At 36.2% G+C, this 25,338-nt stretch overlaps 1 protein-coding gene across 1 annotated transcript in view; it reads left to right on the top strand.

Annotated features, from left to right (window-relative positions):
- The first annotated feature begins 376 nt into the window (after nt 1-376).
- Nucleotides 377-25,338, top strand: part of LOC133523958 (5-hydroxytryptamine receptor) — a 229,752-nt gene continuing 204,790 nt past the window's right edge. The window contains exon 1 of the mRNA XM_061859690.1: nt 377-575. The gene's annotated coding sequence lies outside the window, so the exon portion shown is untranslated. The remainder of the gene's footprint in view (nt 576-25,338) is intronic.

Below are 25,338 nucleotides of genomic sequence, written 5' to 3'. Positions count from 1 at the left end.
TCGCCACATTTTGGTAAACTCGTTAAATCCAAAGAAAAGGAAATCAACCTGCAAAAACGTATGCCGCTTTCATAACAATACATCAAACATAAAAAGAAACTGAACTCGAATAAAGGCTGTGGAACTCAATGATGAAAGAATAATTTAAAAGGCTCTACGTTTATATTAGCTTCATAGTCAGTTAGGACCTTTTGAATTGCTGCGTTACGCTGCTAGAACAGTTAAAAAGGTCCTATATTTCTATTAGCTTCATACTTAGTTACGATCTTTTGATGTTAAGCTTACTTCGGATGCTGGCAAGGCGTATTCAACAGTTTTGCGCGCGCCTTTCTCGTCGTCAACCCCTCAGTTCATCCCTACCACTCAGGCGGGGCGCACGCCATTTTCGTCAACCCCCGATGTATATAACACCGTTACGCATACGATTGTAGCTGAAAAAAAAATAGACGAAAAAAAATTTTTTTCTTCCAAAAAATACTTTAAAAGTGAGTGTTGGTGAACAAATGTGAGTGTGAGAACAGTGGCGTGTGATCAAAAATGATCACTAGAGAATCTCTTTGAATCACCAAAGCCAGGTATGTATTAAATTGTTCTGTTATAACGCCGTGCGACGGTAGCAAACAAGCATAAAGGCAGCCTGGTAGTACGCGAACATTGTAGCCTATAGACGCTAGCCGGTCAGGTGAACTTACAAGGATTTTTATACAACTTTGGAAACAAATAAAATTATTTTATTAAATATTATAAATATTTTGATTTTGATGGTATGGTCACGTAAAGAGGAGGCCTTATGACTACGTAGGAAGTTCGGCATTGCAACTTTCCATCTCAGGTCGAAGATCCAGGGGCAAACCCAGAACAAGATGGAAAGATGTAGTGTTCAAAGATGAGTGAGTGCAAGTTATTCGAGGACGATGTCGCGGACAGGGCGAAGTGGAGAAGGTTAAGCAGGAAAGCTGACCCCACCACCATGTGGGATACATAGTTGGGAAGAAGGAGAGATTTTAATTTGTGTTTTTTAAGACACTACTATATATTATAAAGAGTTAGATACCTTAGTCTTTCTTAAATTACATATACTCGAAAAGTTGGAACGGAAAACGCCGCGTAAGCTGAAAACATCGGTTCGAATCCGGCCTGCGCTACTGACGGGAAATTTTTTGGGGTTCGGTACCCAAAGGGTAAAACGGGACCCTATTACTAAGACTCCGCTGTCCGTCCGTCCGTCTGTCACCAGGCTGCATCTCATGAACCGTGATAGCAAATGTCTAGAGTTTTAAATTTTCACAGATGATGTATTTCTGTTGCCGCTATAACAACCATATTAAAAAGTACGGATCCCCCGATGGGCGAGTCCGACTCGCACTTGGCCCGTTTTTTTTTTATATGACATGTATTTCAGATTACAATATTTTTATGTTAGAAAACTCAACTCGCATCATCGGAAGCTATTTACGGCTATGATGGTCACCGTTGTCGCGCGATATTAAAGTGACATTTGCTGGGTCAGGTAGGGTAAATGTAAAATGCGGGTAAAAATAAGATTTAGTTTTCATCACTCAAAAACTTATTAATATTTCATTCATATTCCATTTAAAAAGAAACTTTGTGTGTAGACTTTTTTTATTGGAATAAAAATGAAATTAGTTAATGTTTTTGAGTGTTAAAAACTTTGTCTTATTTTTACCCGTGTTTTATATTTACCCCATCTGACCCTGATATATAGATAACATCAAAAACAAATACCTTAAGTAGAAGTAGAAGTACTGTTATTAAAACTATTTCTTCTGCAAAACCGGGGCTACAGCCCCGGAGCCTTCACAAAAGAGGGGCCCCCACAATAGAGACTTCGGAAAATTGACCATTTTATTTGGAAAATAATTTGGGGCCAGGGGGCCTACACTCCTTTGTTGCCCCGAGGCCTCCAGACCTCTAAATCCGGCATTAATTACATAACAACACAGTCAGTAGTGGTATTATGACTGATGTCCAGTAAGAAGGTAGATACTCAGTACATACCCACCGAGTAGTAACTGTTGATAGGAGCTCGACTCTAAATTTGAAGAACACCACTTGTCTTCAAAGTCTTTTAATCACGAGTCGAGGCTTTTATTGAGTCTTTTAAACACAACTTGGACTTGAGCCTTTGCATGAAGGTTTTATCTAAGTACATGAACAGTAAGAAAACTAGGCATTATGAATAATTGTGTTACTAAACCATGGATTTCAAGTGAAGAGAAAGCGTTTTAGAAAACTTTAGTACACAATTTGACAGTCCTGTTTAAAGGACTCAAGTCTTTACAAAAAACTCAAGTCTTGATGAAATTAAATAGTTCAAGTTTAGCATTAATCATAATTTGAGTCTGAACAACTGAGTTGAGTCTTAAAGCAGAGGACTCCAAGATCTTGGGACTTAACCAACACTATAGTTGAGTTAAAAACTCGCTACGATCGAAGCAAGTAAGAAGATACAGGACGCCGCCCGTCACCAACTAGGTTTGACAGAAAACACACTACGACACACATGCAGCGAGTGTTTGTAGTAAGTAGCGTTATTATAGTTGTGGTCTTCAAGGTTTTTTCCGCAGTTGGCGTGATTCGAACGAGTTTTGGCGTACATTCGATAAATAATTGATGCGCCAAATTCTTCACAACATGGAATTCTTATTCTTTCCCGAGTTTTCGGAAGAACCCGTTTATGAAGAAATATTTTTACGAGTTTAAAAGATTCTTCATTTAAGCGTTTATTTTTTAATCATCTTACGAAAAGGAGAATATTAAGTGTAAAGAGAAAACAAAGTTCAAGATTTTTTTTTCAAGATTTTATCTTTAGACTACTGTCATGTAAAAAGAGAGGGTAGGAAATATTTCTCTAGTATTATGTAGGTTCTAGGATTTTAAATAATTTTACATATTCATCTGTCGTCAGTTTATTGGTTCTAGAAATTCGTGTTTATTTCAGCACCAAAACTAGCGAATAAAAAAACAACACTCAAAGTATATGCCATCCTGGAATTATTGTCCAAGCTGAAATATATTTTCATTTCATTTCATTTCATTTATTTCAAACAATCAGCACTCACAGCTAAACCTTACGTGCTAATTGGCATTATATTACTTAGTGTATGCATTAATCGCTTTTAAAGATACAATGAAAATACAATAATTGGAAAGACGAATTGCAATAAACAAAATAAAATAAAATTTAATTGAATTAATGAATTATATGTACAATAGTAAAATATAGACTTAGGAATAATAACAATGTCACAATTTTCTCAAATAAAATAATTAAAATTAAATTAATCTTAACAGTATAAATTAGGTATATAAAAAGGTGAAATTTTAAATAATATATCACTAGATTTCGTTCTACATACAGGGTCGTCTGTATATACTGACGACTAGTCTGGCCTAGTGGGTAGTGACCCTGCCTATCGAATTTGAATTCGGTTCGAATCCCGGTAAGGACATTTATTTGTGTGATCAACACAAATATTTGTTCCTAAGTCATAGGTGTTTGCTATATATTTATCTATACAAGGTGCCCGTGAGCATTGCGAGACATTTTTACTAAGCATTCCTGGTAATATTTAGAAACTAAAATGTTATATAATTTTTTTTGGATTAGGCCTAGTTTCAGATGTAATTAAATGTTTTTCGAAATCATTATTTCGCCATAAGTCGGTAAAAAACACATTTTTGACTGCGGTATTGCCACTATGAGGTCTAGTCTTGACATACCTATTGATTGACATCGAAAAATGAAAATAAAATTTATTCGAGAGGCTACCCCCAAATAAAAAAAAAACTTTTTAGTTAATTTTAGGTTATGTGTATGTTCTAATTTTAAATATATAAAATTTTGTACTTTAGCGTGTAGCTGTGCTCTCTCGGAAAGGTTTCCACGGAAGACCAGCGTCGAGATCCTTAGGTGGTATCTTGACATTAAGCTGAGTGGAGACCTTTTCAGTGACGCTTAATAATAAATTGATCCTGTCGTCTCATGTATTACTTAAACTTAAGCGTTTTCTGAATAAATTTCTTCTATTCTATTCTATTCTATTCAAAAAAAAGGGGAAAAAAATTGTCGAATTTCACAAAAACTCGTATAACATTTTTTGCTTCTGTTGCCATCACGAATGCACCGTTACAATCTCTCGCAATGGTCACGGGCACCTTGTATACGTATGTAGGTACATCGTCGCCTAGTACCCATAGTACAAGCTTTGCTTAGTCTGAGGCTAAGTCGATCTGTGTAAGATTGTCCCCAAATATTTATAAAAAAAACACTTTAAATAGAAATTTCCGAGTAAAACTAAAACATACCTTCACATAAAGTAGTGACGTAATTTTTTCTTAAAGACTTTGCTGACAGCTCTAAATAGGCTGCCCTAATTGGTCCCGCGTTTAAAACCATCTCAGTAGGCCGGAGATGAAGTTTATGAGGGATCATTAATTAATCTAATCAGCTACAGACAGCGTGTTTTTATAATTAAATTCCTTTTAGCCCGCGATTAACTTCACTCCTTTTTAATTTAAATGACTGTACAATAGACTCTTTTGTTTCAGGTTGAAAGGGTCTTTGGCTTTTGAAAAGCAAATTGATTTGATAATTTTAAGAATTTTTTTTTGCTAAATGGTTAAAGGCATAAAGAACCTAATTATTTTAAATAGTTCTACAGTTAAAGCCCCGTAGGATCACGAGTTCTTCTCTCACTCTGAGTCACTGAGCTTAAGCGTGAGTGAGAAGAATCTGCGTGCTTTTAGAAGTTCGGCGAGAAAATTTTAAACAACCGTATTTTTATCTAAAAGAGCGGAACGAAAAGGAACCTTAAAATGATAATGGCTTTATGACAAGAGATAGTGTCGGTTAACTCGGGTCTTTTGGGTCTAAATTTGAAGAACTCAACTCGTTTTCACGCTACTCAGCGTTTAAAGAACTTCTCAGGCTTTTAAATCCCGATTTGAGTTATTGTGTCTTTTTAAATGCAACTCAAAAAGACTTGATCCTGCAAATAAAGACTCCGTCAACAATTTTCTAGGTTTTATCTAAATCACATTTAAAAATAGGTGTTATTCTATGATTTGTGTATCTTAACGGGCCCACTAATTACCAGTTCGCCGGACGATATTGCCCTGTCAGTTATTCGCAAAAACTGACAATCGCGTATAACTGACAGGCCGATATCGTCCGGCGAACTGGTAATCAATGGGCAGCTTTACTTATCAATTTTACGTGACATTGCATAGATTGAGAGTTCTGGAAAGGACACAGGTCTCTACAAAATAATTGGATCTCTAAAGTTAAAAAGGACTCGAGATTCTACTAAGTCTGTAAGACTGAGTCGAATCTCAAAGCAATAATAAGAGAAGGTACTAACCATCCCTTATAAGTGACGGGACAATGCTGGTAATATTTTTAATTGTGTAACTTTAAAATATTAAATATGTTAAAACGGGTCACTCACATATTTTAAGTGACCCGTTTTAAAATATTTAATATGTCTGCGTCTCACAGAAGTTTTGTTATTAAAACTGTCAAAGTTTTTGAAACGTCTTAATATCTATTTTTTTACACTCTAGTAACCTTAAATATCATACACATAATAATAGTGGTGTGTGTATGGCTATTCATTCGTTAGATAGGCGTTTCTTAAAAAAAAAACTTTATTTGTATTTTTTTACAAGCTTTTATTTACTTTCACCTGACCGTTGTTTGTTTGTAATCAAATCTTGCAAGTTAAATTTGACCCCCTTTGCGGTTTCCGATGAAGCTGAAAATTTGCATACGTATGTAAGTCGGGTGACAATGCAATATTATGGTACCATCGAGATGATCTGATGATGGAGACAGGAGGTGGCTATAGGAACTCTGTGATAAAACAACGTAACCTAATGGTTTGGGGGTTTTAGAATTGTCTCGATGAGTATTAATTACTTGCGGAAAGAAAAGTACAGTCAGCGATAAAAGCTTGTACCAAAAATGAAATTTTTGCCAAAAACTTATTATAAATTTAGTGTTATTGCTTATCAGAATCACGAGCTTTTTCAATGCTAATGGGATACAAAAACTCGTAGAGTTTTTTCCTATTGTGTTACCATTCCCCATATACTTTGTATGGCGGTAACAAAAACTAAAGTTTGAAAATGTATGAAAATTTCTGAGCACTTTTTTACTCCTTTTTTCCTGACTAGAAATAATACACAAAAGTGGCAAAAAGCGGTCACATAAAAGAATGGCAAAAAAACCGCTTAAATATAAAACAGAATCAAAAATTGGATCTCATCAATTCACCTTGCTTTTTACAAAAACAACGAAATAATTTTTCTATTTTTTTTTGCCTTTTGACCTATTTTAATATCTGTAAAATTATACTTCATCAAATATTTAAGTGACCTTCCTATTGCATTCAGTAAAACTGAAGGCGGATTTAGCGCTATAAATTATAAAAGAAAAATTAAAAATCTAGAAGGATTCGCTTTTGTATTTCCACTTGCAGCCGCTCGTTGCTTTAATATTAAATACTCTCTAACCCATTCCAATCACGATTATAGTATTTTATTCAAACCGTTGTAAAAGAGATGCGTTACCAAGTCATTCCAGGAAATAACGATAACACTCAATAAATAACTTAGTTTTAAATTCAACGCCAGTAATACTGAGTTCTGCGGTTTATTAAAGTAAATAACATCGCAGGAAGATCGCTTCTTGAAGAAACCTATGAAATATATTTACAATTAACTGATTATTGTCCTTGCAACAAGAGATATCTTAGATGTAGATGTAGTGAAGCGACGTCCGGTCGGAAACAGGCGGGCTGTCGATCGTATGCTGCGTTCATTCAGCCCAATTCTCTGAAGTTGGAGCTGCAGGTTACTGTCCCTGCGGCATCCCCATACCAATCTCCTCAAATCTTCTTGTTTTCCTGCAGAACTGGAGGACATTTTTAATTTCGACGTCCTTTAGTTCGTTTTCTTTTAGTAAATGCAACAAGAGATAGTGTTGGTAATAGCAACTTGAGTCTTTTGAGACTAAAGAAGAACTCAACTCGTTTCCACGCGGTTCTGCGACTTATTGAAGCAGCTGCGATACTCGACACGTCCCCGTAAAACTACCTAGACCTTTTTGTTAAACGCCCCAAGAGGCCCAAACTGAGTTCATGGCATTTGCAATTGATAAAATAATAATATTTGTATACTGTGCCTTTTTTTACAGCCAATTCAATTGAGCCGTTTTTGCGATTTTCGAGGCGCTGTATCTTTCTTCTTTTTTTTATATTATAAGACATTATTACACAAATTGACTAAGTCCCACAGTAAGCTCAAGAAGGCTTGTGTTGAGGGTACTTAGACAACTATATATATAATATATAAATATTTATAAATACTTAAATACATAGAAAACACCCATGACTCAGGAACAAATATCCATGCTCATCACACGAATAAATGCCCTTACCAGGATTTGAACCCGGGACCATCAGCTTCGTAGGCAGGGTCACTACCCACTAGGCCAAACCGGTCGTCAAATTTTTCAAAATAAAATAATCCAAAAAAGCAAAACAGCGGCACAGATATTGATGATATTGATCTTATTTGAAAAAATCACTGCTCTAGGTTAAAAATCCAGGGAGGAATCAGTCGAGAGCGTTTGTATGGAAAAATCGCAACTAGGAATTCCTCTTAAGTGTGAAAAATTCAAAACATAAAAACTAAAAATTTTGCGTTATTCCCCTCTTCAGTTGCCATAAGAAAGTGACGTCAAAAAGAGAGACTTAAATTAATTTGGAAACTTAGAAAATCGCTCTTTTATATCTGACTCATACTTTATACAAAAGGTATAACAGAAAATGGCTGTGAGGCCAACTAGTCTCACTGTCACCCCTACAAGATCAGATTGCAAACAGAAAAGCCAATTATCTTTGAAAAGCCTTCGGTGGTTTTTCATTTTTCTTTTAAGATAAGTAAAATGGAAGACGCCTACATTTAATATTACGAGTACTTATGTGCAATCGTCTTAGGCAAACATAAATAGAGATACCGACTGTCACCTAACAGAACAGAACCCCTAGTGTACATTTATTCGATTTCGAAACGTTACGTACGCGTTTGCGTTAAGTCTCATTTAGTATGGGATTTAGACACAGCGCGCTAAGCGGAACGTTTTGGAAACTCAAAATCCCATACAAAATGAGACAAAGCAAACGCGTACGTCACGTTACGCCATTGAATAAATTTACACTAGGGGTACAGATCGAAATTATTATCATTGTCTTATCTCTGTCCCTAAACATGCCTCACCATATATTATATAAGATAATGTAAGTCATACCTATTAGAAAATCACGGACCTTTTCGAAGAATGAGATACGATAACGATAAGTTCTGGTTTAGATAAGTTCTCATTTAGATATCGTTTGTATGTCGTATAATTGACAGAAGCAGCTCGATTTGGGCAACCAATGTCACTTTGACGTTAGAAATATCGTTGATAGATCTTATTGGGATTACAGCGGAATCAAAATAAACGTCAATTTTGACATGTCGTTTATTTAGCTATCTTTCCAAGATCTTAAACGTGTCTTAGTCATTCTTAGAATCGGGCCGTATGTCTCGTTTAAGTCTGTGGTTAATATCAAAAATACAAACAGTATATTTAAGTATCGTTGTTGTGTTTGGTGGGCCGTATTTTTCCTTATTAAGGAAATGCAAATAGAATCGCAATTTGTCTTGTTTGTTAAAATAAATACTCAAAGAAAATCGTGACAAAGGGGTCAGAAATAAAACAAGTAAAATATTTTGATCCATTTATTAAATTGCCAATTCTTTGTAAAAGCTGCAATTTAATTTCAGACTGCGGCGCACGAAACTTTGCCTTTCTTACTTACAAAGATGTCGGTCGTGACAATTCATTTCTGATATTTTCAATCTTCCGAAAGTCTTCGACTAATAAAAGTTTCTTCCGAGAGTGTTATTTAATTGGACTAACGAAAGTATATATATTATTAAAATTTGTTTAGAATGTTTATTAATGTAATAGCATCAATAATATAAATTTCAAATATTTATGTCAAGTTTTGCTTATTTGTTGTGTCAAACAAAAAAAAATACGTTTATTTTTTAAACTTTTATAAAAAGAAAAAAAAGTTTGATGACGAGGGTCCTAGGCGTGAATCCTATTGGTATACCTACCTCAAGTCTATTTTTAAAATCTACATGTCATCGGTATTATTGGATATTTTAAGGGCAATTTTTGATTTGATGTTGACTTTCCTCTTTCGTCAGATGTGGTTACGGCCCGATTCAAAGAATGGTTAAAATCGTGGAAAGATCTTTAAAAGATCGATAACTAAACGACATGTCAAAATTGACGTTTATTTTGATTCCGCTGTGATCCCAATAAGATCTATCTACGATATTTCTAACGTCGAAGTGACATTGGTTGCCCGAATCGAGCTGTTTCTATCAATTATACGACATATAAACGATATCTAAATGAGAACTTATCTAAACCAGAACTTTACCATTGGGATCACAGCGGAATCGAAATAAACGTCAATTTTGACATGTCGTTTAGCTATCGATCTTTTAAAGTTCTTTTCAAGATCTTAAACGTGTCTTAATAATTCTTCGAATCGGGCCGTTACTCTGAAATTGCGCTTCTATTGTACAAAACAGATAATTTATCTTGCTTAAAATCTGAAAAAAAAACAAGAAAACAAATAAATAACGGCCCTTAAAAGTTATTACGAAATCCTTCGAAACTTTCACTCTGCATCAAATTCGTAGCACAATTACGCTTAATCTGCGCACAGCCATTAAAGCCTGCAGCTAACATAAAAGACACCGTCTCATTAAACAACTCTTTAATTATAGAGACTTACCGCTTTTCGATACAAACCTAGTCCCCATTTCCCTCCCTGGATATGAGGATAATAGAAAATATTTTACATGAAATTTGATGTTTATTAACTATACTATGCCTCAACGCTTGTTTTTTTTTCGAATTTTTAGTTAAAGGACGTTATTTTTATTTACAATAACAATGATTATACAGAAGATGAATATAACTAACTTAAATCTAAAATAGGCCCTTGAGGTATTGTACCGAGGATGCTGGCGGCATTTTCTCGTTGTATCGCAAGCCGCCAGCTCTTCGGTCACCAGTTACGTCAACCAGACGCTTCGCGATTTTTGCAAAAAACTTGTGCTTTATAATTATTTTAAGATTTAAAGGGTTTAAAAATTTGTATGAAATTCGTTTTTCTCTCCAACTATTACAATAATAAAAAAATCCAAAAAAGACAAACGAACATCCATAGCTATGGTCAATACAAGTCAAATTGTGTAAACATACTTTCTATATTATTATGATCCCGAGAGGAAAATGAGGACCACGATTGTATGTAGAAGCAGTCTCCTTTTTCCTCTTAAAGCCGCTAACATAAAAGATGCCAACTCATTTAACAGCTCTATAATTAGTAGTCTCATTAAGCAAGCAAGCAAGTGATTGTCTCACGTCACGCCATCGTCCCCTTTATTTATGCAGTAATAGCACGGAAATCGATACCGATAATTTATAAAGAAAGTGTGTTAACTTATAACCCTAGATGGCTTATCGATAATCGATACGCATCCAATAAGGGTACATAGTTAACTATACGATCCATAGGTGGCGCTATAGTCAAAAAATAATTGTTTTAGGTTAGTGAATTGAGATGTACTTATTTTACATTCCCAATATACTCGATACGAAGCATATGGGTTTTGTCTCCTACTCTCAAGACGCGGTGGTGGCCGAGTGGATATGGCGTCCGACTTTCAATCCGGAGGTCGCGGGTTCAAATCCTGGCTCGTACCAATGAGTTTTTCGGAACTTATGTACGAAATGTCATTTGATATTTACCACTAGCTTTTCGGTGAAGGAAAACATCGTGAGGAAACCTGCATACATCTGCGAAGAAATTCAAAGGTGTATGTGAAGTCCCCAATCCGCAATGGGCTAGCGTGGGGACTATAGCCCGAGCCCTCTCGCACATGAGAGGAGGCCTGTGCCCAGCAGTGGGACGTATATAGGCTGAATTATTATATATTATTATTACTCTCAAGATCTTCCGGCCGTACATATTCACTTCGTATCGCACACGACGAGACGCGTCGTCGACGCCTTTGATACCAGTCGCACCATTCTGTCTTGCTGGTCGCACGCGAAAAACGCGACGCAACAAACTTTTAATATTAATTCTGTTCAAGAGATCAGAAGTTATTCATATTTATAAATTAAAAGCTGCCAGAATATGTGAGAAAAGATTTGTAACAGAAAACTCGTGGGTTTTTTTTTTTGGGGATATTATTAATTACACATCAAAAAAAAATTATATTGCTCAGCAGAATAATGTACTCGCACACCAAAATGCTGTTTTGCCTTACCTTTATCCTTTTTTTGCTGTGTAATTAGATATTTAGGTGAGGTTAGGTTATAAAAAAAGTCTCATTTGCGTAGCACCGTGTGCGGAAACGAGTATCATACCAGTAGGCGATCATGGTTTGCATCTCGGTCGCGTAGCATTTGAATAGTCTCGTAAGAAGGGCCTAAGGATCGCAGCCAGCAACCCCGTTTTTCGCCGAGATTTGTTTAAGTATAGTGCTTTTTAGGGTTCCGTAGCCAAATGGCAAAAAACGGAACCCTTATAGATTCGTCATGTCCGTCTGTCTGTCCGATTCTGTCACAGCCACTTTTTTCCGAAACTATAAAATCTATACTGTTCAAACTTGGTAAGTAGATGTATTCTATGAACCGCATTATGATGTTTACACAAAAATAGAAAAAAAAAAACAATAAATTTTGGGGGTTCCCCATACTTAGAACTGAAACACAAAAAATCTTTTTTCATCAAACCCATACGTGTGGGGTATCTATGGATAGGTCTTTAAAAATGATATTTAGGTTTCTAATATCATTTTTTTCTAAACTGAATAGTTTGCGCGAGAGACACTTCCAAAGTGAAAAATGTGTGTCCCCCCCCCCCTGTAACTTCTAAAATAACAGAATGAAAAATCTAAAAAAAATATATGATATACATTACCATGCAAACTTCCACCGAAAATTGGTTTGAACCAGATCTAGTAAGTAGTTTTTTTTAATACGTCATAAATGGTACGGAACCCTTCATGGGCGAGTCCGACTCGCACTTGGCCGCTTTTTTCAAACTTGCAATGAAAATAAAAAATATAAAAAATTAAAATAAATAAAGTTTATTTTCAGGCATCACGTACATTAATTAGTACACCCATATATAACTGCTTAAAACTAAAATAAAAGTAAAACAAGTAAAATAATAAATTATTGTTTTACTATTTTATTTTACTATTTTTTGTTCCCGTTTTTATGCACTGAGAGCCAGTGCCTAAACATATTACAAGTAATGTTGCGGTACACCGATATGAGGATGGTATTATGCGAGCGGCGCATTCCCTCCCAGAAAGAAGCAATGCGCGCGCGTACCACTGCGAAGAAGTCAGGAATTCTGGCTTCCGCGAACATGGTGGAGGCACTGCAGGAACGCGGCAGCCCCATCAGAGTCCGGAATATATTATTATACTGCACACGGATGGTGCCGTACGATTTCCTGCTGTACCTGACCCAGAGTTGACACGTGTAGAAAGAGAGACGATATGCATTAAAAAATGTAGTTAATTTATTTTATTCGTTTTACAGCTAAATTTCAAATCTACTACTATTTGATGGTTGAATGCGACGACGTTGTGTCACAATTTGACGTTTAAAAAAAAGCGGCCAAGTGCGAGTCGGACTCGCCCATGAAGGGTTCCGTACCATTTATGACGTATTAAAAAAAAACTACTTACTAGATCTCGTTCAAACCAATTTTCGGTGGAAGTTTGCATGGTAATGTATATCATATATTTTTTTTAGATTTTTCATTCTGTTATTTTAGAAGTTACAGGGGGGGGGGGGGGGCACACACATTTTTTCACTTTGGAAGTGTCTCTCGCGCAAACTATTCAGATTAGAAAAAAAATGATATTAGAAACCTAAATATCATTTTTGAAGACCTATCCATAGATACCCCACACGTATGGGTTTGATGAAAAAAATTTTTTTTAATTTTATGACGTATTAAAAAAGGAGGCTGCTTTACAGGTCTAGGTGTGTTAATACAGTAACTTTATACATAAGCGTTGGCGTCATACCTATCCAGTAGGCTCCCCCGTGCACGTTACAACGATTGACGTAGGTATTGTCTTACCGATTTCAAGAAATTGACAGATGATATGTGACAGATAAAGGGAAGTGAGAGACTTGAGACAGATCGACTGACTTAGAGGGGTTGTATGTACAGCATTTTCTAACAGCCTTACAAAGATATATTACTTATAATTCATGTTTCCTTATTTCTAATAGTATGAAATAGAGGGCGGCAGATACTTTTCGCGAGTTATTTTATCTGTTACTACTTATTTATATATTGCTGATAGTCCGAGTATAATTTCTCTCATTCTCTTTTTTTTAATTTTTGCTTTTTTTAATCGTTACATAATGTAATTTAATTGATGACCTTTTTTATGTAAGCATTAATATTTATTTTTTAGTTATATTTACGGTTGTTATTATCCTAAATACCAATAAAAAATATTTTGTAACTATTTGGATCGTTTCGGGTTTTGAAAACTTTTCGGATAGTTGATGTTGAGTTAAATGACTAAACTTATATTCATACTGTTTTTAGAACTAAAATATATATATATTTTTTAGTACTACGTCGGTGGTAAACAAGCATACGGCCCGCCTGATGGTAAGCAGTCTCCGCAGCTTATGTACGCCTAGCAAAGCAAAGCAAAGGAATAAGACTGCAACTACAAGTAGTGACAGATCTTTTTTAACTTGAAAAAGCAGATCTCAAAGTCAAGAAACACTAGTTCGACCTAGCTGCTCGCACTCGCACGTACATATAGAATGGTAACAAGGACAGACATATTGCGGTGTCGTGTCGCGTCATAGAGTATCACGAGTGTCGGATAGTGTCTGACATTTCGATGGCGACTGATTATGCCTTTGTGCTCCAAAATTTGGTTTCCATTGCTTTTTGAGGTTACCGTGGGATATAGTCAATTTATGTAAGATAGTCCCTATAACATTTATTATTTTCATTTATAATTTAGGTTATATAAATGTATCTGTAAAATAACCTGTTTGACGTTTTCTGTAGCAATGCAGTCGGTAACATTACTTAGCAGTATTGGTGATGTATTCTGAACACGAACGGTACCTTTAAGGAAATAAGTAAATATTCTTTACTGCACCAATAATAATACATTTTAAATTACCTAAAAAATGTAGGTATAACTAGGTACCAATAGGCGGCCTTTATCGCTGAAAATATCAGTCAACAAATTGTGATTACAGTTGCTAATGTGACCGTGGCCGGCGAAACATCCAGTTTGCCGCCTGCCATAAGGAGCCTAGACAGGTTATTAGTATAAAGATACAAGCAAATCTCGTCGTTAAGGCAAGCGACAAAGTGGGACGTTTTACCGGCCGTGGTCACATAATTATATAGATCTCAAGGTAAAGGAACACTGGTTCGACCTGGAGCATATTTCGTCAGTGATCGCCCCCCGGCTGATACTTTGTCAGATGATAGTTTAGATGCTGTTTTAAAGTTAAAAAAACCGTCAGCCGGTTCTATCGCGGTGGAATGGCCGTCAGCTGTAATATGAACATGTAAAAAATATGCTCCATACAACAGCGTCTGAACCATCATTTGATATAGTATCAAACGGGAGGCGATGACATTTTATTTTGTTTTACGTGTTTCGGTGGCTGCCATTCCTCAACCCACCAACGGAGCGGCAGCTGACGTCCACGAGGGTTCATCATACCTAGCTGCTAACCACTACACGAGTTTTCAGCCGGGAGGCGATTGGTCAGGGAAATTGTTCCTGGCTCGCAGTCTACTAGCTCGCTGGCACTCGCATGTCAATGGCAACAAGGACATATTGCGGTGTCGTGTCGCGTTTTAGTGTCACGAGAGTCGGATAGTGTCTGACATTTCGATGGTGGATGAAATGCGACTGATATCCTTTTGTGCTCCAAAATTAGTTTTCCTTTAACTAAGTACGAGTATGCAGGTAAACTGCATGTTTCGTAAATGCCTTAAAGGTTATTTTGTGTTAATTATTGAAGGGAAAAGAAGAAATATACGCGTATGTAACTCCTCTGGGGTTCCAGGCATTCATAGACTACGGAGGCTGCTTACCATCAGGCGGGCCGTATGGTTGTTGGCCACCGACGTAGTATAAAAAAAATATGTTAACAATTTTAGGCTTTTTAAAAACCGTTATGAGTTCAGTACCCCTAGTGTAAATAAATTCGATTTTGAAACGTGACGTACGCGTTTGCGTTTAGTCTCATTTTGTATGGGTTTTTGAACAGCGCGCCAAGCGGGACGTTTTGGAAAGTCAAAAATCTCATACAAAATGACACTTAACGCAAACGCGTACGTCACGTTTCGCTGTCGAAAATATTTACACTAGGGGTACAGAACGAATAACGAATATGTTAAGTTCAAATTACATTTACATTATAGTAAAAATATTTTCATAATATAATAATTTCAGCCAGACAGCGGTTTCGCTTATATGTTGAAAAACTGCTTAGTATAACATTTCCTCATTACGTACACATTTTTCAACACACAGGTGTTTTAAATTCAAACAAAGGTGAAATAGCGAGTATAATAAATACAGGAACGTGTAATGCTGAAAATCGTGTTAGAATTCTTGTGTCATGTTTTACATAATTTTCTAGGTGTATTACTGAGCAAAAAGGGTGAATCACGGTTTGTTGTAACGACGTGTGGTATAAAATGTATGCTTTTATTTTTTATTTACGTGCTTTTTAGAGTACTTGTAGGAAGCGTACTTGGGGCGACCAACCGGCCGTCGTCCGATCGGGCGCCCCAGGTACCGCTGGTGTGATGTCGTGGAGGCGGACCTGCGTCGGCTGAATGCCAATTCATGGCAGGAAACCGCGCTGGTGGCGTTCTCTCGTTTCGGAGGCCAAGATTCTTTTTGGATCGCTGAGCCAAAGCAGTCAGTCAGTCAGTCTGCTTTTTAGAGCTCCGTAGTCAATCAGGAACCCTTATTAGTTTATCAATGTCCGTCTGTCCGCTTGCTCGGCGATCGTAAGTGCTAGAAATCAGCAATTTCGTATGGATACATAAATCATGAATGGCGACAGAACGGTAAAAAAAACTTGTGTTTTCTGATTTTTATTTTCGCTTTAACCGAATGGTATCGGTGGATAGGTCATTTAAAATGAATAAGTGTCTTCAAGAACCATTTTTGACAAAGTGAATATTTCCGAAAATAATCGTTCCGAAAGAATAAAAAATGTGACCCCTCCCCCTCAAACTTTTGAACCATGGGTCCAAAAAATTTTAAAAAATCTTTAAAGAAAAGCTTAAGAATATATATAGCGAACATAATCGGTCCAGCCGGTTGTGAATTATTGTAATACATATCCTCTTCTGAGTAAAATCACGTATAAAGCGCTGCGTAGGTACTTCCTTATGCTAAGTATAATGTAATAAAAAAAGCCTTTTATTTCTTGTATAAATTTTACAAAAAGCATTGAAATTTAAAATCTAGGTACATATATAGGTACTCTATATATGATTTTTCTAGGTTTTTTACACATGTTAGAATAAAATGATGATACATTATTTAAGATTATATATCTCATTCTAAGTTTTCCACCTTGCATTATGCAAGAATCCCTCTGTAGGTAAAGGCCATTATAATGTACATGATACTTTATTAATAGCCCCCGTTTAGCTTATTCTGACAAAATTGTAACTTCGGAACCCTACACAGAGCATGGCCCGACATGCTCTTGGCCGCTTTTTTGTTTTAGTGTTATTTTCTGTTGAATTTATTTGAAGAGGGTTTGATTAGGCATTAAAGCCGTCTGAAAACTTTGTAATTTGTTTCGTTGAAATTTACCATTTATCGCACTTTCTAGACAATTTCAGCTATAAAATATTATTATGATAATGAAAAATAAATGTAATGCGACAATTTTACATAATTCGACGTAGCCACACTAAGCTCAATAAGGTTTGTGTTATTGGTACTAGACGACATGGGTATAGATGAATAAACAAACACAGAGAAAATATCTATGACTCATATATGAACACACAGATAAATGCCCTTGCCAGGAATTGAACCCGGGACCCCCAGCTTCGTAAGCAGGGTCACTCCTAGTCTTAATTGCCATCTGACAAAAAAAAATAACCAGAACCAGATGCATGCACCTATAAGTACCCATCATATTCAATATTAAAACCATGTATATGCTGTGTTCCTGAACAAGGGACTCTGCTTTATTTTATTCTTCTTCTTCCTTGTCGTGTCCTCATGGCTGGGAGACGTAACGACTGTGAACACTCTTCACCAGTGCTCTCCAAGCCGCTCTATCTAGGGCCCGGTGCATGCTAGCCTGAAATGTGGTTTTTGTCTCTGAAGTTATTCTGTTCGTCCAACGCATGGCCGTACGTCCATCCCTACGCTTCGTTGGCATGCAGCCAGTGATTATGAGCTTTTCCAGACTATCTGGACCTGTCCTGCTTAGATAGCCGAAGAAACCAAGTACACGTTGGGTGCAAACAGTGGAGAGCCTCGTTTTAATATTAAGTTCATCGAGAATAGATGCTTGCTTTCTTTTATATTAACTGTTATAGTAGTGGGTAGTGACCCTATCTGTGAAGCCGATGGTCCTGGGTTCGAATCCCGGTAAGGGTATTTATTTGTGTGATGAGTACAGATATTTGTTCCTGAGTCATGGATGTTTTCTATGTATTTAAGTACTCAGGCAACACAAGCCAAGTTTGTGTAAGAATGTCCCTATAATATTATGATATCGTTATAGTGGCCAGCAATTTCTAACAACTTATGTGTATCTAGTAGTAGGTACAGTCAGCATCAAAAGTAGCGGATCAAACAACGCTTCAAAAGTATCTACCATTCTGTAACAGTTTATCACAAAGAGATGGTTCTACAATATATGTAGAACAATTAAGACTGTAAAAGTGCTTTTGAACGTGAATTTTAGAGATTTGTCTATATTTGGAAAAGTTATCCGGAATATCAGATACTTTTGGCGTGTTGTTTTATCCACTACTATTGATGCTAACTGTACTACAAGAACTTTTGTATAACAGAAAAGTAATGAACAGTATTCTCTGTTCTCTGTACGTTTTTCACGTTACGCCCATGTGACGGTAGCGAAAAGCCCAAGCCACATATTTTGGCTAAGGAGTAGAGTTTGTGAAGTTAGGGCTTGAAGAGTTAGAAGCTTGGCTCTACATGAGATCAGAGCCCCTAGTGTAAATTTATTCAATTTTGAAACGTGACGTACGCGTTTGCGTTAAGTCACATTTAGTATGGGATTTAGACAGCGCGCCAAGCGGAACGTTTTGGATCTCAAAATCCCATACAAAATGAGACTTAACGCAAACGCGTACGTCACGTTACGCCATCGAATAAATTTACACTAGGGGTACTGATAACTTTTTTTAACTTATGGTTTCGTCTTGGCAACATTTTACATGAATGCGTAGGGAGATTTAGAACAAGGAGTCCCTAAGTATATCAATTTTCAGACATCTATTTACTTCAAAACCTTATTGTTTTATTTTAGCGATACCGTCAATTCATAAAAAATCTAGATCAAATTCATAACCTATTACAATCAGAATAGTTCTCGTTTTAGATCTAGGCGTACGATGTATATCTTAAAAGTAACACCAATGGTAACATAAATTGTAAATCACACAGATTTACTTGACACAAATGAATACAACACTAATTTAGATCTCAAAGTTAGACAGAGGTTGCAAACCCTAGAAGTTTAAAATTATTAGGTCTCAGTATAAATTCGTAGTCGTGCAATTCTCGGCTAGACTTCATTAGTGAACCAAGACCACAAAAGTTGCCAAAGTCGAAATGGTTTTAATTAAAACTTTAAGACAGGTGTTTGGTAAAAACCAGTTGCGACGCTATATAGGTATGCATACACCAACGCGTTTTGTTAATGCCTTTCAACTTTTTTCATTTCATCGTATGCGTACAGAGTAGGTAACATATACCTACAGATTCTTAAATCATAAATTTAACTCCAGAGATTAATCCACTCGAGACTTTTGTCTTTTAATTTTAAGTCTTTTGAGGGGCGTTCCAGCTTCAAAATAAATACATGAGATGAACGTTTGGTGACTAATTGGCTTATCAACATTTTTGTAAAACGATATGCTCTACAGTAGCTGTAAAAATCTGCTGTTTATTTCAGGCATTCGCTCGAAAATACTTGAAATTAGTATTTATACCTATCATGTAAAGAATTAGTTTGTCATCATTACGACCATAATATTGGTATAATAATAGTGACAACACGGAAGCCACATTACCAGCCCAATGCGGATTGGGGACCTCACAACATTTATTGTATGTTATAAATATTGAATTCTTATTTGAAAAACACTCAGAAGTAAATCTTACCGACGATTAAATAAATCAATTTTATAGGAGATTTTTACACAAATTGACTAAGTCTCACGGTAATCTCAAAAGCTTAAGGTAAGGCTTGTGTTGCGGGTACTTAGACAACAATATAATGATAAGATAAATATAGTTTATTATTCAAGTAGGTATATTACAATGCGCTTAAGAACGTCAAATAAACCTGCACCGGCTCTAACCCTACACCTCTGACCCGGGGAGATTTAAATCCCCCCTCAATTGGAGGAGGGTATCCCAATATGGACCGGCAAGAAACTCGGCGGGACACATCTTTTCAAAACATTACGTCTTATAATTAACATGCATTAAATAAATAAAAAAACCATTATAATACAATTATACATAAAATAATATATAAATACTTAAATAAAATATTTGACTAGTATTCTATTGAAATTGATACATCAAAGTAATATAAATAGTGTACCTAATATTTATGTATTTCTTTACCGACGTAAGCACTTTCTTTTTTTAAAGGTAATTTCCTCGAAACAGCAAAAACATGTTTTCCCACGCGGCTTATTCCGGAAACGAAAAGCGTTCGCATCGTAAATTTTAACGTCTAAATTTGAGCTCGCAACTTTTCCAGGCTCCATGTGTTTTCCTGATTAACAATTTTAGTACCTACTTGTTTGCAGCGGCTGTGACAAATAGGCGTGTTAAAAAAAGGTTGCCGACCCCTATTCATAAATAAATTATGGTGTATTCATTAGGCTACTTAGGTATTGCCTCGGTAAGAAAAACACTAGAATTGATAATTTAGGTAAAACAAAAATGAGTGAAAGTTCTAAATCGCTGAGTGTTTTTTTTGTTTTAATACAACGTCGGTGGCAATCAAGCATACGTCCCGCCTGATGGTAAGCAGTGTCCGTAGCCTATGTACGCCTGCAACTCCAGAGGCGTTACATGCCCGTTGCCGACCCTAAACCCCCCCTCGTTGAGCTCTGGCAACCATACTCACCGGCAGGAACACAACACTATGAGTAGGGTCTAGTGTTATTTGGCTGCTGTTTTCTGTAAGGTGGTTTTATGATCATAGGCTGAGTTTTGTATTAAATTGCTTTATTGATATTACATTGTGATTAGTCTTAAAGTCAATTTAAATAATAGTACCAATTGTGTCTACCGCTTAACACAAACTGACTTGACTATAGGGAGCGTGCATGAACTATAGGAGGCAGCACAGGAGCCGTCAGATTTTTGGCGCGAGGCGTAAATGTGATGTTTATTGTTCCAATGTAGCCCACGAGATGGCAGAACCTACCATGCACAATAAAATGCGTAACGTGTAACTTTACATGTTTATTGTTCCGATTCAGGCCACAAGATGGCAGACCCTCCATCGCGCACGGTCCCTATATTTAAACTAATATTAGGTACCTGTACAGGGTGAAATTGTTACGTTTGACCATACACTGAGGGATATATAGGTCATACTGAACAACTTTACTAGGGGGACAACCCGTAAATCGTGAAAAAAAATCTTTCGTCTTAACATACAATACAATACAAATCTTCTTTATTGCACAACCTCTGAAAAAAAAGTGTACATGGAAACGCATAAAAAACATGAAGATAGAGGTAAACAACAGGCGGCCTTATTGCTACAGAGCAATCTCTTCCAGACAACCTTTAGGTAGTGGAGAAATGAAACTTAAATTAACTAATTAGGAGGTGCAAAAAAACTAAATAGCAAACTAAATTAAAATTAAAATACCCTTAAAATTTAAGTCTACAACAGTAAGACAATACATATACATACACACTACTTACATAATTATATACCTAGTGATAAGTGATAACCAGTAACGCGGACAGAAACACTAAGAAAGGGACAGATAATAGTCTTTAAGATGGGATTTGAAAACAACAAGGGATTGAGCGCGTCTTAGTTCGACAGGTAGAGACTAGAGAGTTCCATAACCGAACAGCCCGAAAAGTGAATGAGCAATTATAAAATTTTGTGGACGAAGGAGGGATAGAAAGAAGCAAATTTTGTAAGAATCTAGTGGAATTTAAATAACTGAAGCGTTCTTTTAGGTAACGGGGAGTGGTGGGATTAAAAAGTATACTATAAAGAAGACAAAGAATATGAAAATTACGACGATAACGGATTGGGAGCCACTGAGTTGCACGCGGAAATGAGAAACGTGGTCAAATTTACGCAATCCAAATATAAACCAACATTTTGGTGAATCACATGTCAATATTTTCTATAGCTGATTTTTTCCGGATTTCGAGGTAGTGAGTATTAGCATGTCGAGTACCTACTGGGGCGTTTACCGTATGGTTAATAAATAGTTATTATTTTGCATGTCTTTCCGTATACTTAGATGCCCTTTTGACACTTTGATGAGATATATGTAAGGGGAGGAGGAGGTGTCCATGTCATGTAAGAGGTATCCTGCCTTTTCGCAGAAAATTGTAATGCAAATTCCACTTGTCAACCAAAGTTTTCGCAGACGTTTTAGTTGGCATAATAACTTTTACCAAATAATTATTTTGCAACCATTTCATTTCCCAACCCTATAGTTGGGAAATGAAAATTGCGTACTAGGTTGGGTTAGGTTAGGTTGGATTATGTAAAGTTGGGAAATGAAATTCACCCAAATGAAATTTCGGTGAAAAGTTGGTTGGCAAGTGAAATTCGGCGAAAAGGCAAACCCATGTAAGGACTATTGAGAGTTGATGGAATCTAAAATGGACTAAAGGTGATAACGATGGACTCAATGCTGGGTATGGGATAAAAACCGGACGCCTACCTACCTACCTAAGAAAAGAGTATGCATTTTTATCCCCGGCAGAGGTTGCCTCGCCGTCACAAATTAGAAGGCTAAGGGGTAGTGAGGTATCACTGAACTTTAAATATAAAGCGAAGTCGCCACTCATGTTTCCACATGTACCTACGAGAATGTAGCTCTCGCGATTCAACTCTGGACGACCGGCTAAGACCAGCAAGAGGCAGAGGATCCTGTCCCACCCTCTTTTCAGGCTACAGAACTTTCCCAGGAGCACTTGGATACGTGGAGTTACTACTCCCCACCAGCTCACCACAAGCTGCCCTGCGTTGACTGATTGCACTGGTAAAACCAGCGTTATCACATCCTTACCCTATAATTATTATTTTTGTGTTGGGGGGTTTTCAACAAACACTACCCAGAAGACTAGTTATTGAATGCAAAGGGACCTTTCCATCCTAGCCACCGGCCATCGGTTCTCTTAGAAAGGTTCGCTACTCACTTCAATTGAAGTCAGGAAATACTCAAAACTATATTTTACTCACATCAAATTGTAATCTTAATATCTCTTCTTTAAGGTTTAATATTCTTTGACAAGAACGCAAAGCTAACCCTCGGCAATCTTGACGGGTTCCGTACTGTCATTTATCTGCTATAATTTATTGCCTCTGTAAACAAGCGACTATCAAAACTAGCTATTATGTTCTGGGCACAGATTACTTGCTTATAGATGGTGCATATAAGCAGCTAGCAGGTACTATACATTTTTGTGTGATATAGGAGGCAAACGAGCGGACGAATGGCTTGATTGTAATACTGACAGTTGCAATACCTATGGTGTTTCAGGTGTCGGTAGATCTTTAAGATGGAACTACGCTGTTTTCTTGAAGGATTGAAGGTCGTATCAATCAGGAAATATTGCGGGCGACAGTGAACTGGCAGGCATTGCATTGTATTGCATTGTGGACGACAGATTGCTGCTACCAAACTACTTTTGACCAATAATTTACTACTTAAGAATATAATTGATATTTCTTTGGAACTAATTAGAATTATTTATGGCTGTTTATTTTGTAACATTTTTAATTGTGTTTTTAATTTGTATGATAATATTAAAATAGCTGTGTAATAAATGAACATTTTCTCGCTGCGCTCCTGGTTCAAAATCGGAATCTTTCGCTTGCTAAGGTATCAATATAAGCACGATCGGTTAAACAACAACTTTGCCCCCTTGTAAAACACAAACTTTTTCATTACAACAACGCGAGGAATACTAACTATGAAATATCAATAAAATCAAACCAAATTAAATACAAATTAACGTAATTTAAAAATATATCACTCAAAATCATCATTTATAATCAATTCTACCAGCTACCAGTTGGTGTGGTGAAAAATAATGTAGGTACAATGAAATCTATACAATTAAAAGCTTTTGTTTTGGACATGAATCCATAATGAACTTAATACATTACGAGATGATATTATAATGATTACACAATTAAAATAGGTTCATTTTATTAAAAATAATTAAATTAATAAATCAAATTAAAATTAAATTACATTAAAAGTTATAATGACTTCCAACAATGTCCTTTTAAATCATAAAGAATCTATGGGAGGTTGTCTGTGGTTCCGGGTGATAAATGATGGTGGAACAATCAAATAAGCTGTATTTAACTATAAATAGACGTAACTGACAAATGTGTCCTAAAACTTTAGATCCTTTTGAAGGAAAAAGGGAGAGTTATTGATGGTTATGGATAGGAGCCCGATTCAAATTGTACGATTCGTCATAGTTTTGAACTTGTTTTGATACGACGCTAGCGATCATCTGAGTTATTGGCGCGTGTCTCTTTTTTGTTTTTCGTTTTTATTCAGTGAATTTATTCCTAAGATCAATCAATAATAAAAAAAGTGCTGTCTTTGTTCAAATGAAATGTTAGAATTTCTTCAACGATTACCTGTCTCTGGAAATTTTCCTTGTCATTATTATATTTATTTTATATTTTATTTAAACTTAGTGTTAAGTATGTTCGTCATGTTTATTTTATGTTTCTTTCCTTTTGTCTGTTATCTTCCGTGATTATTTCGCACTCGATGGTCTCATCGGAAGATCAGCGCTGGAAGTCGCCAGCAACATGCTGAGATGAGGCCATTCCGTGACACTTTACTCTCACTATGTTCTCTTTTATGTATGTCTATTACTGTTTGTGTGTCTATGAATAAAATCTATTTTGCGACAAATTAATTTATATAATATGGTTCAAGGAACATTATCAACTCACGGCCTTCGTTAAAAAGTATACTAAGTAAGTTTAATCGTTTTTAGTTACGTACCTATTTAAAACCAAATATTGAACAAAACATTTACATCAACGCTTTGCGATTAAAATTAAAAAAATATCACAAACTTTCACCCGACATATTAACCAAACGCCATGAACTATTTTCCAGGAAACCATACTCCCGCGAAAGTTGTTCAAACACGGAAACGGCGTAGGAAGGCCACTGGAGTTGCAAAAGTTGTTGGCTGAGCTAATAGCTTGTTCGTTCACGATATTTAACTTTCCTTTCCTTGGGGACAGCACATGCACTGTTAATAGTTATTCCACATATTTGAACGGTTATAGTTAAATAGTTATGCAAATTATGAAGTATTTATTATGACCGAAATATAATAAATAAATAAATAAATAAATATTATAGGACATTATTACACAAATTGACTAAGTCCCACAGTAAGCTCAATAAGGCTTGTGTTGAGGGTACCTAGACAACGATATATATAATATATAAATATTTATAAATACTTAAATACATAGAAAACACCCATGACTCAGGAACAAATATCCATGCTCATCACACGAATAAATGCCCTTACCAGGATTTGAACCCGGGACCATCAGCTTCGTAGGCAGGGTCACTACCCACTAGGCCAAACCGGTCGTCAGTATATGTATATGTAGGTACAGTTAGCATTAAAAGTAGAGTA

Source organism: Cydia pomonella, chromosome 13 (assembly GCF_033807575.1).
Source record: "Cydia pomonella isolate Wapato2018A chromosome 13, ilCydPomo1, whole genome shotgun sequence".
Classification (NCBI taxonomy): Eukaryota; Metazoa; Arthropoda; class Insecta; order Lepidoptera; family Tortricidae; genus Cydia; species Cydia pomonella.
The sequence above is the reverse complement of the archived record's forward strand: the minus strand, read 5'-3'. Positions and strand labels throughout refer to the sequence as shown.